The following is a 9,859-nucleotide window of genomic DNA, read 5'->3' as shown; positions in this document are numbered from 1 at the left end:
TAGAGGATTTTAAAAAGTGCAGGGTTTAGTTAATTCTTATTTGATTAATATTTTCAAGCAAATCTAAAAAGATAGGACCAAGAACACCAGAATAAACCAGGTACCTGAAAATCCATAATGTATCTATGTGCATAAAAAAGGATTCTGAAAGATGGGATAAACATGGCTAGTTATATATACTTTTTCCTTAACAAAAATAAACATATTTATCTTTGACATGGTGGAGTTATGAGAGGATGATTAAGTGCACTAGCATTCCATTTCATGGGAAAATGTAGGGTGGGACAGAGTCTACGTAACTAAAATCAGCCAAAGCACTTAGGCTCAAAAGCTTAGGTACAAAATTGAATAGTATGATGTAGTGCAGTGTAGTACACTAGACTATATGTGTCACAGTATAATCTATAGTTCCTGGCCGAAGAGCCTGGAATGTGATTAATACATGAAACAATAGACAAACCAGTAAAGACTAATGTAAACAATCACTCGACACTGTGGTTAAACTGCAGACCTGCAGAAGTGCACAGGAAGGGGATTCTTAGCTGGTCAACAAAGCCTTCATGGAGGAGGTGACTCCAAGCAACAGATACATGATGTATTTAGGTTAAAGGAAAAAGAGAAGGCTGCCCAGGCTAGGGAGAAAAAAAAAAACATGAACAAAAATGGAATGAGCTTTGTGTGTTTGGAGGACATTAAGAGACCCACCCAACTCAGAGCAGAAAGTACGTGTGGAGGAAAATGGAAAAAGCTGTTGGATCAGTAGAGGGGAGTCTGACCGTGAAGGGCCTCAGAAACCTGGCAAGGGAGTTACATTTGATAGGGGTAGGGGGTGGTGAGATGAAAGCCGCGTTTAAGGAACAGTCGTCTGGTGTCCACGTGCAGCAGAGACTGGAGCAGGGCCGGAGAGGCTGAAGTCAGGGAGGTTCCCTGCAAGGCTGATGTTCTGATCCAAGAACGGGCTGCAGAGGAGCTGGGGGGAGGCAGTGACAGCAGAGACAGATACCAGGAACGACATGAAAGAAGGCAGTAGATTAGTTGACTGAGCATCAGAGATATCAGAAGTGACTGAAGACAAGGTTTCAAACCTGGAAAATGAGAAGGGGAAAAAAACAAAAACTGGTGTTGATGACAGAGATATCAAAACCAGGATGGATAGCTGGTTGTGGAGAGACCAGGTCATTTATAGGCAGCTTGAGTTTTCACGTGAACATCGAAGAAATGCCTTTAAACTCTAGGTATAAACCAAGTGCGTTAAAAAGCCCCTTTGGGGCATCTGGGAGTCTAGGATGTGAGTTAAGGCTGATAATTAAGCCTTGAGGCTTTCTAGTGTTTATAAAATTGGAGGAAGAAAAAGAGGTATAGAATCTGGGAAATCAATCATATTTTTGCTCCCCACAGTCACAGTGGGTGTAAGGAGAAAAGTGAGTGAAGAAAAAGTGTGTTAGACCCCTAGCATCCCTTAAAATGCCATCAAAGAGACTGTCAGGTGGCTCGGAAGATACTCATAAAAACTCTAGACCTTTTAAGGATTCATACAGAATTACCACCTATTGCACAGATAGAATGCAAGCATGAGAATTTTTTTTCCTCGATTTGTTTGCTCATGTATCCCAAGAATTAGAGTAATGTCTGGTACATAGTAAGACATAGTAAGCACTTATAGCAGGCATCAAGGGCTGAATTAATGAGTATGTGAATGGATAAAGAGATCAGGAAGATGAGGCAAAATGGAACTGACATTTTGTCATCCGGGCTATACAGGTCTTTTGACAGAACAAGCCCTGTGGCAATGTGCGTTTCTACAGCGGAGAGACATGAGCTAAAATCCAGCCCTGAATCTGAGGCCAGTGTTTTGTAGGCAGGGGTACAGCAGGGTGGAAAAGGAACTTCACTCGGTGGGGCAAGGAAAAGTCTCCCTGGGATACTTGCCTTCTCTAACTCCGTCGTTACAGATAACAGGCTGTGTGAAGAAAGCCCAGCACAGCCGGGGTGATCTCATACTGAGTAAAATTCCCTGAAGCATGCATAGTCATTGTTTCATTCAAGGCCAGTATATGCGGCCAACATTGCTCCTCCCAGCACTAAGCTTCAGATTGGATCCACTGGGACGCTGCCATCCCAGAAAACATGGTGTTCCAGCCTCGCATACTTTCTGCATGTGTGGTGCAGGGGTCTCCCCGATAGGGTGGAGTTTTAGCTATAAGGGGCCCTTTCTTCCGCAGCCCGAAGGAGCTTGCCCCCTTGATCTTGCCGGGTGGTTTTCTATGAGTTAAACTTAATAAGTTGAGGCTGTCTTTAGTCAGACTTTGGCCTCTCTGGATTCAGATGACTAAACTTTTGTAATTCCTCACTCCTCTCTGATTTGATGGGTGGTATTTTTGCCAGAAAGGGACAAAGGCAGTCCAAAGGATTCTCTTTTCCCATCAGAAATCCCGACTGCTGTCTAAAATGAGAAGGGAGAAGACAGACTTGGGGTCAGATATGTTCAAGGTTAGAAGGGATCTTAGCAATCCTCTGGTCCAGGGCCCTAAAGTTGTGCAAACAAGGGCTGGGTAGATGACAACAGTAAATGGGAATGACAGGGTCTGTGTCAAACTGGAGACTCAATGACCTATCTCAAGGACTCCCATTGAAGGACTTTTACAACCTTGTACTGGCTGGACAAAGCACATCTGTGCACTCTTCAAGCCCACGAGTCAAGTCAGTCCCTTCCTTTTACAGAGGAGGTACCGGAGGCCCAGAGAAAGGGCAAGAACATTTTATGATAGCAAGAACACCACCCTGAAAATCCTGAGACCTGAGGGTCTAGGCCTGACTGCACACACTGAATGACCTTGAATGAAGGTCGACCTCTTAGAATCTCATTTCCTTTGTAAATAAAGAATTTCCTAAGATCTTCTTATGCCCTAAAATTTTAGGAACCCCCAAGGTCAGTCAACTAGTTAGTGACAAATCTCTGACTGGAGTTTGGGTCTCTTGGTGGAGTGTTCTTTTTACAAAAGCAAACCACTTACCAAGAAAGGCAGAAGGAGGAAACAGCATAATTGTGTGGAAGCCAATGTTTCCGATGCTTCTTACAACATTTGTTCACAGCTTAGGCAGACTGTGAGAACCAAGGAGGAGGAAGACCCAGAATACCTCAGAGCCACACACAGGGCTTTCTTGTCCTTACCTGAGCACTTGTCCAGGGTCCCCAGGCAGGCCTTCTGAAGAGGGCGTCTCTGAGCGTGTCTGCTCCTTCCCAATGAGTATGGTCAGCCAACACCAAAAGAATGAATCCAACTAGAGGAGACATGGATCTTTTTGTTTTTCTAGAGAAGCTTCCATCCTGTTGGAAGGTGAAAAAGTAAAGAGGTATTCATGAGCCTCTGCTACAACCCAAGGTAAATCCTCATTCACGGGTTCTCACTTGCACTGTCTGATCTTGTTTTATTTTTTTAGTGTGTGTGGTGGCCCTTATTAGTAGAAATTACCTTGTTTATCTTAGGCTTCCCTGGTGGATGATATGGTAAAGAATCTGCCTGCAACGAAGGAGACCTAGGTTTGATCCCTGGGATCGGGAAGATCGCTGGAGAAGGGAATGGCTACCCACTCTAGTATTTTTGCCTGGAGAATTCCATGGACAGAGGAGCCTGGCAGGCCACAGCAGACTACAGTCCATGTTGTCACAAAGAGTCAAATATGACTGAATGACTAGTGCTTTCACTTTTTACCTTGTTTCTCTATCTTTTATTCTATCACCCTTTAAATGTGAGTTTGATGAGAGTGGGGACCTCCCTTTGCCCACTATTATATTCCCAGTGCACCAAACAGTGCCTGATCCATAGCCAGGTAGAATAAATTTTTGATGAATAAATATATGACTGCTCAAGGTTCTGCAGCTAATTAGTGGAGGAGTCAGCTTTTGTTACCAAGGTCACTCAACTTTTAGTTCTTTTCCCTAAAGAACTTTCTTTTCTGTACTGGGCCTCAGAGCAGTAACTCTGTCAGTGAATTGTGTGAGGAAGTGGGTACTAGGCCTGAGCATCAGGATAGCATGGATTAGAAGAGTTAATTGATTTGAATTCTAGTCCAAGCTCTGCCCACTCATGGGCATGAGACCTTGGCCGAATTTATAACATTAACTTTAGATAAGATCTTAGAGATCAATTGGTCTGAAGACTTTGAACATATATATAACATTAGAAGTACTTATTCAAATGTAACCTTACACCAACTCAAATATACAAATCAGATAAAACAGTCCTACTCTGGTAAAAGAAAAAGGGGGTCCAGAGCCTGTCCTTTAAGCCTATACTTCAGGCTCCATTCAGGTCACCACTGAGGCAGCTCTAAAAAGCACAGTTGGAAAACCACCAAGTTAGTCCAACTGCCCACCTAGTTCAAGAAACCATCGAGTCAGATAACTCACTCCATCAGGGCGAGCAGCCTATTCTACTGTGACAGATATGAGGAAGCCTAGCCTCTTCTTGGTCCCACAGAATTGGAGAGCCACCCCTCTCCACTTGTATCACAGCTCTCAAAATACAAAGACCAGTAAGACACGGCCCTTGTCTTGAACTCAACAGACCTGGGTTTGAAGATCACTCTAAGCTGCTCATCTTCTCTAACCATTAAATACCTCTTTTTTGATTAGGGATATGATAGTACTTATTTCATGGCAAAGATTGTGGTAATGATTAAGGGCAGTAATGTGGAGACTTAATACAATGTCTGGCACAAGGTAAGTGCTGAAAAAATTTTACCTATTATTCAATCTCAGACTGACATGTATGTCATTATTTATTACTACTTTATCCCCTTAACCCAAACACCAACATCACTGCTATTATTTCTCTTCAAGGAACCTACAGGCTGCTGGAGGAAGCAGCTCAGTGTTCAGTAAGATACAATTCATCACGGTAAGTTCTGCTATGGAGGTCTGCACTAAATATTCTATTAGCCAATAGCATTAGCATAAAACTCAGTCTTCCTGACCCAGGGATTAGACCTGGGTCTTTGCATTGCAGGCAGATTCTTTATCCTCTGAGTCACCAGGGAAGCCCAAACTTAAGTAAACATAGGATGCCCGTTGATTTTTTCCACCATGGCTTGAAACTTTGATTTTTCCTGGTGAGACCAGCTGGAATCACTCACACCCTGTAAGAGCTCACTACACATGGCAGCATTGGTAGCATCTAGCAATGGCACCCCACTCCAGTACCCTTGCCTGGAAAATCCCATGGACAGAGGAGCCAGGAAAGCTGTGGTCCATGGGGTTGCTGAGGGTCGGACACGACTGAGCGACTTCACTTTCACTTTTCACTTTCACGCATTGGAGAAGGAAATGGCAGCCCCCTCCAGTGTTCTTGCCTGGAGAATCCCAGGGGAGCCTGGTGGGCTGCCATCTATGGGGTCGCACAGAGTCGGACACAACTGAAGTGACTTAGCAGTAGCAGCAGAAACTTGTTAGAAATGTAACATTCTAAGCCTCACTCTAGATCTATACTACCAAAATCTGCGTTTTAGCAGAAGCTGCAGTTGCTTCATGTATGGAGTAAAATTTGAAAGGTATAACAGGTTCCATTTCTTCATCTGTGAGATGGGGAGACAACTATTTTCTCTGTCCACCTTACCAGGATTCATGAGAGAACTGAACAGGATGCGTAAAAGCACCTTAGAACCAATCAAGTGTGAATTCCGCAGTGCCTTCCAGGTTCCTTTACACACAGAACTTGTGCAACACTGATTGACACATGGCAGGACTATCCCAGCAGTGACTGACACATCCCAGGACCAGCGCACTTGACCTCTGCATCAATTATTGAGTGTCTAGACCTTCACACTTTTCTTGTCTTATAAGCTACATATGTTCTCTGTGGAAATTCCATTAAAATGATTTCTGCCTCAGAATATATTCATGCTCTTGAACCTGCCTAGTCCCTGTGTGGTCATCTTTCAGAATGCAATTCAACCTACAGTTATTACTCCCACTCTATTTTATGGAACATTTTCAGCCAGTTACATGATTTAATGGGTTTAAACACATCATTATTGCCATTATTTCATAGTTCACATGCCTAAAATAATACATGACACATTCTTAAATCCATCTGAAGACTTATTTTTAAATTTTATTATCTAGGAATTAATAAAATCTACTCATTAAATCTTACCACCCAGGACATCTAAGTTGGTTCTAGCTGGCAGTTGGGTGGCCAAAACACATGTAAAGGGGATATACCTTGAGGTATCACCAGAAGTCTGGAGCCAGACACCGTAGGAGAGAGGGCAAACTTAGATAGCAGGAAAGCCAATGCCCTCTTAGGTGGCCCAACATAAAAACAAATGATCCAATGGTGCAAAACCCCAACTGATTTCACAGAGGTGACCAAAGCAGGCACTTAATACAAAATGCTCCTCAGACTCTCGAGAGGGCCAGTCATGAGTCAGATATCATTAGGGAAATATGTGAACTGGAAGGGATTAGGAGGTAGCTGAGGAAGACATAAATGACAAGGATCCAAGGCAAGGATTCAACGAAGTCAGAAGTAAGACGTCATCCCCGTGGGCACTTAGATGGCACTCGCCACCCCATTCAGCCTTCAATTTATTATTCAGTGCTGCAGAAAAATTACCAGAAATCCATGAGGAGGTGTCCTAGATTAGAGACATCAACATGACCATCTCCTCCACTGTTTCAGGATCCTCTGTTCTATTTCAACACTGCCTCTGCTTACTTCCTAGTGTGACTCATTCCACATACAGTTTCCTAGCTGGTCCTGTCTAGGGATCCTTTGGCCTCCCTATTTAAGGTATGTCGGGATTGATGTCAGCAGCAACTTCCCTCTATGGAGACACAGCAAATAACTCTAGCTCTATTTTGACCAGAAGTGGTGCTGAGCTCTTTGTGGCTTGCTACTCATGAGATGAAAACCAAGACTTGAACTGGGGATCCTGCTGCCCTGTTGACATCTCTCTTTGAGTTGCTCCCATCTGTTATCTTATGACCCCATAGCTGCACAGGTTACAGTTTATTTACATATAGCCTACTCTTCTGGCAGCGGGCCAGGGGGTGGGGGGTAGGCGTGCCTTCCCTGGTGGCACAGATGGTAAAGAGTCTGCCTGCAGTGTGGGAGACCTGGGTTCAATCCTGAATCAGAAGATCCCCTGGAGAAGGAAATGGCAACCCACTCCAGTGTTCCTGCCTGGAAAATCCCATGGACTAAGGAGCCTGGCATAGGGTTGCAAAGAGTCAGACACAATGAAGCAATTTCACTTTCTTTTTCTTTACTCTCTGGGGACCACAAAAATGTCAAGTCTACCATCTTCAGTCTGAGTTACCTGCTGTATAACTATGCAGAAAGCTCTGAATTCTCCTCATACTCAGCATTTATGCAGATTCTGGACAGTCAAAATCATCCTACCTTAACCTAAAAGTTTCCTTTGCCTCTGGATTTGTTGATAACTCTATTTTAATCTGAATATTTTACATAATTTTTAATATTATTGTGCATTAAGAAATCAATGGTGGGGTGACTTCCCTGGTGGTCCAGTGGTTATGAATCTGCCCGCCAGTACAGAGGATGTCAATTTGATCCCTGGTCAGACAACTAAGATCCCCCACGCTGTGAAGCAACTAAGCCCACACACCACAACTAGAGAGAAGCCCACAACTAAGAATCAACACAGCCAGATAAATAAGAAAAAGAAAGAAACCAATGACAGAATGAGAGCATAACACAAATTGTCCAGTCCAGGATATAACAATGCTTTTGATGCCAATTATAAATCCCATCCCTGCAGAAAACACAGTGAAGCCTTTTGCCAACTGTTCTTCCCTTTTCCTCTGCCTTTCAAACACCCTGGTGCTTCTCCATGTGGCCTCTATCCACACCCTTGCCGTGGTATCACTTACCCCCTCTCTTAAGAACTGCCATCTTTCCAATGGCAACTGCTTTGTTGGCCTTACTACATTCCAAAGTTTCTGTTAATCACTACATTTTAAAGCACGTATCAAAACGAGATGCCAGTCCAGGTTCGATGCACGATACTGGATGCTTGGGGCTGGTGCACTGGGACGACCCAGAGGGATGGTATGGGGAGGGAGGAGGGAGGAGGGTTCAGGATGGGGAACACATGTATACCTGTGGCGGATTCATTTTGATATTTGGCAAAACTGATACAATTATGTAAAGTTTAAAAAAAAAAAAAAAAATTCAGCCCAAGTTTGATTGCCAATCAATGGACTTGCCTAAAGAAAGGAAGTAGTCCTGTCTAGAGTTCCCCAGACTGGGTACTGAGAAGGATGTGGACAGTGAGAACATCCACATGTCCATCAGGCCACCTGCTGGTGGGCGGCCATCTCACTCTATGTACTGTGCCCAGGCTTCAGCATCAGGGCTTCTGCAACATGTGTTTCCTTCTGGGTGCAGCTGATTCAAGTTCCTAAATGAAATTTTGTGGCTTAAGGACCTGAGTTTTGTTGGCATGGAACCCCTCAGAGCTATAAGTCACTCCTAAAAGAAAAGTAAACCAGGGATGAGGGAGACAGGGAGGGAAAGTGAGCACTCAGACTATGAACTCAGAGAATGAACCTCCATAGTTTTTTTCAGAATGTCAAATTTTGATTTTTTAAAAATATGTTGCTTCTTGGTCTAATGTTTCTCACCTGAAATAACTTGTGGGCCTTTTGTTTTAATTTTAATCAAAGCTTAATTAAAGATATCTGGAGCTTTTAAAATGTATTCATGTAAGTGGCTTCTATGTGCAAAATTCTATTCTAGACATCTTAGACATTCTGAATAAGCAGATACCATATCTATTTTAGAAATGAAAATAAAAGCCAAAAACACAGACCTAGGAAGGATAAGTAACTTATCCTAAATCACACTACTTGTGAGGGACAATCTATATTGGCGCCCAGATTATTTTTACTCCAAAGTTCATTATATTCTAAATGCCCTTTGGCTTCATCTTCAGGAGTGTAACCACTAGGTACGCAATTCTTATCTCCTGAGGCAATGCAATTTGTTCCACCATAACCTGCAAAAGTGCATAGCAACAACTTGGGTTGCACTGGCCATCCTGTCTTGGAAATGTAATCCAGGAGAAATGCATTCTTCCCTAGTCACCATGTATGAGCTCTCTCTGACTACCTCCATTCTTCTTAGCAAGAAGTCTGCGCAGGATGCCATAAACTTCCAATAACTAGGAAGTCTCCTTAATATTGTGGAGCAAGAAGAGGATGTTACTGCTTTATTTCTAGATGTTCTCTCTACAGATCTAGTTTCTCTATTGTACTGCTTTTGAAGTCATTTCTTCTTTTCTTCCTCACACCAACCCCTTGACCTATTTTCAACTCCCAAGTTCTTTATCAGGAATCTCCATCCCCACCATCCCCACCTCCAGCTTCCTTCTCTAAGTATTTGATCTGTCCTAAGGATCTTTTCATCTCTTCTAATGAGCCATACACTGTACAGGAGACAGGGCTCAAGACCATCCCCATGGAAAAGAAATGCAAAAAAGCAAAATGTCTGTCTGGGGAGGCCTTACAAATAGCTGTGAAAAGAAGAGAAGTGAAAAGCAAAGGAGAAAAGGAAATATATAAGCATCTGAATGCAGAGTTCCAAAGAATAGCAAGGAGAGATAAGAAAGCCTTCCTCAGCGATCAGTGCAAAGAAATAGAGGAAAACAACAGAATGGGAAAGACTAGAGATCTCTTCAAGAAAATTAGAGATACCAAGGGAACATTTCATGCAAAGATGGGCTCAATAAAGGACAAAAATGGTATGGACCTAACAGAAGCAGAAGATATTAAGAAGAGGTGGCAAGAATACACAGAAGAACTGTACAAAAAAGATCTTCACGACCCAGATAA

Source organism: Bison bison, unplaced genomic scaffold, assembly GCF_000754665.1.
Source record: "Bison bison bison isolate TAMUID 2011002044 unplaced genomic scaffold, Bison_UMD1.0 scf7180017864118, whole genome shotgun sequence".
Taxonomy (NCBI): domain Eukaryota; kingdom Metazoa; phylum Chordata; class Mammalia; order Artiodactyla; family Bovidae; genus Bison; species Bison bison.
The sequence above is the reverse complement of the archived record's forward strand: the minus strand, read 5'-3'. Positions refer to the sequence as shown.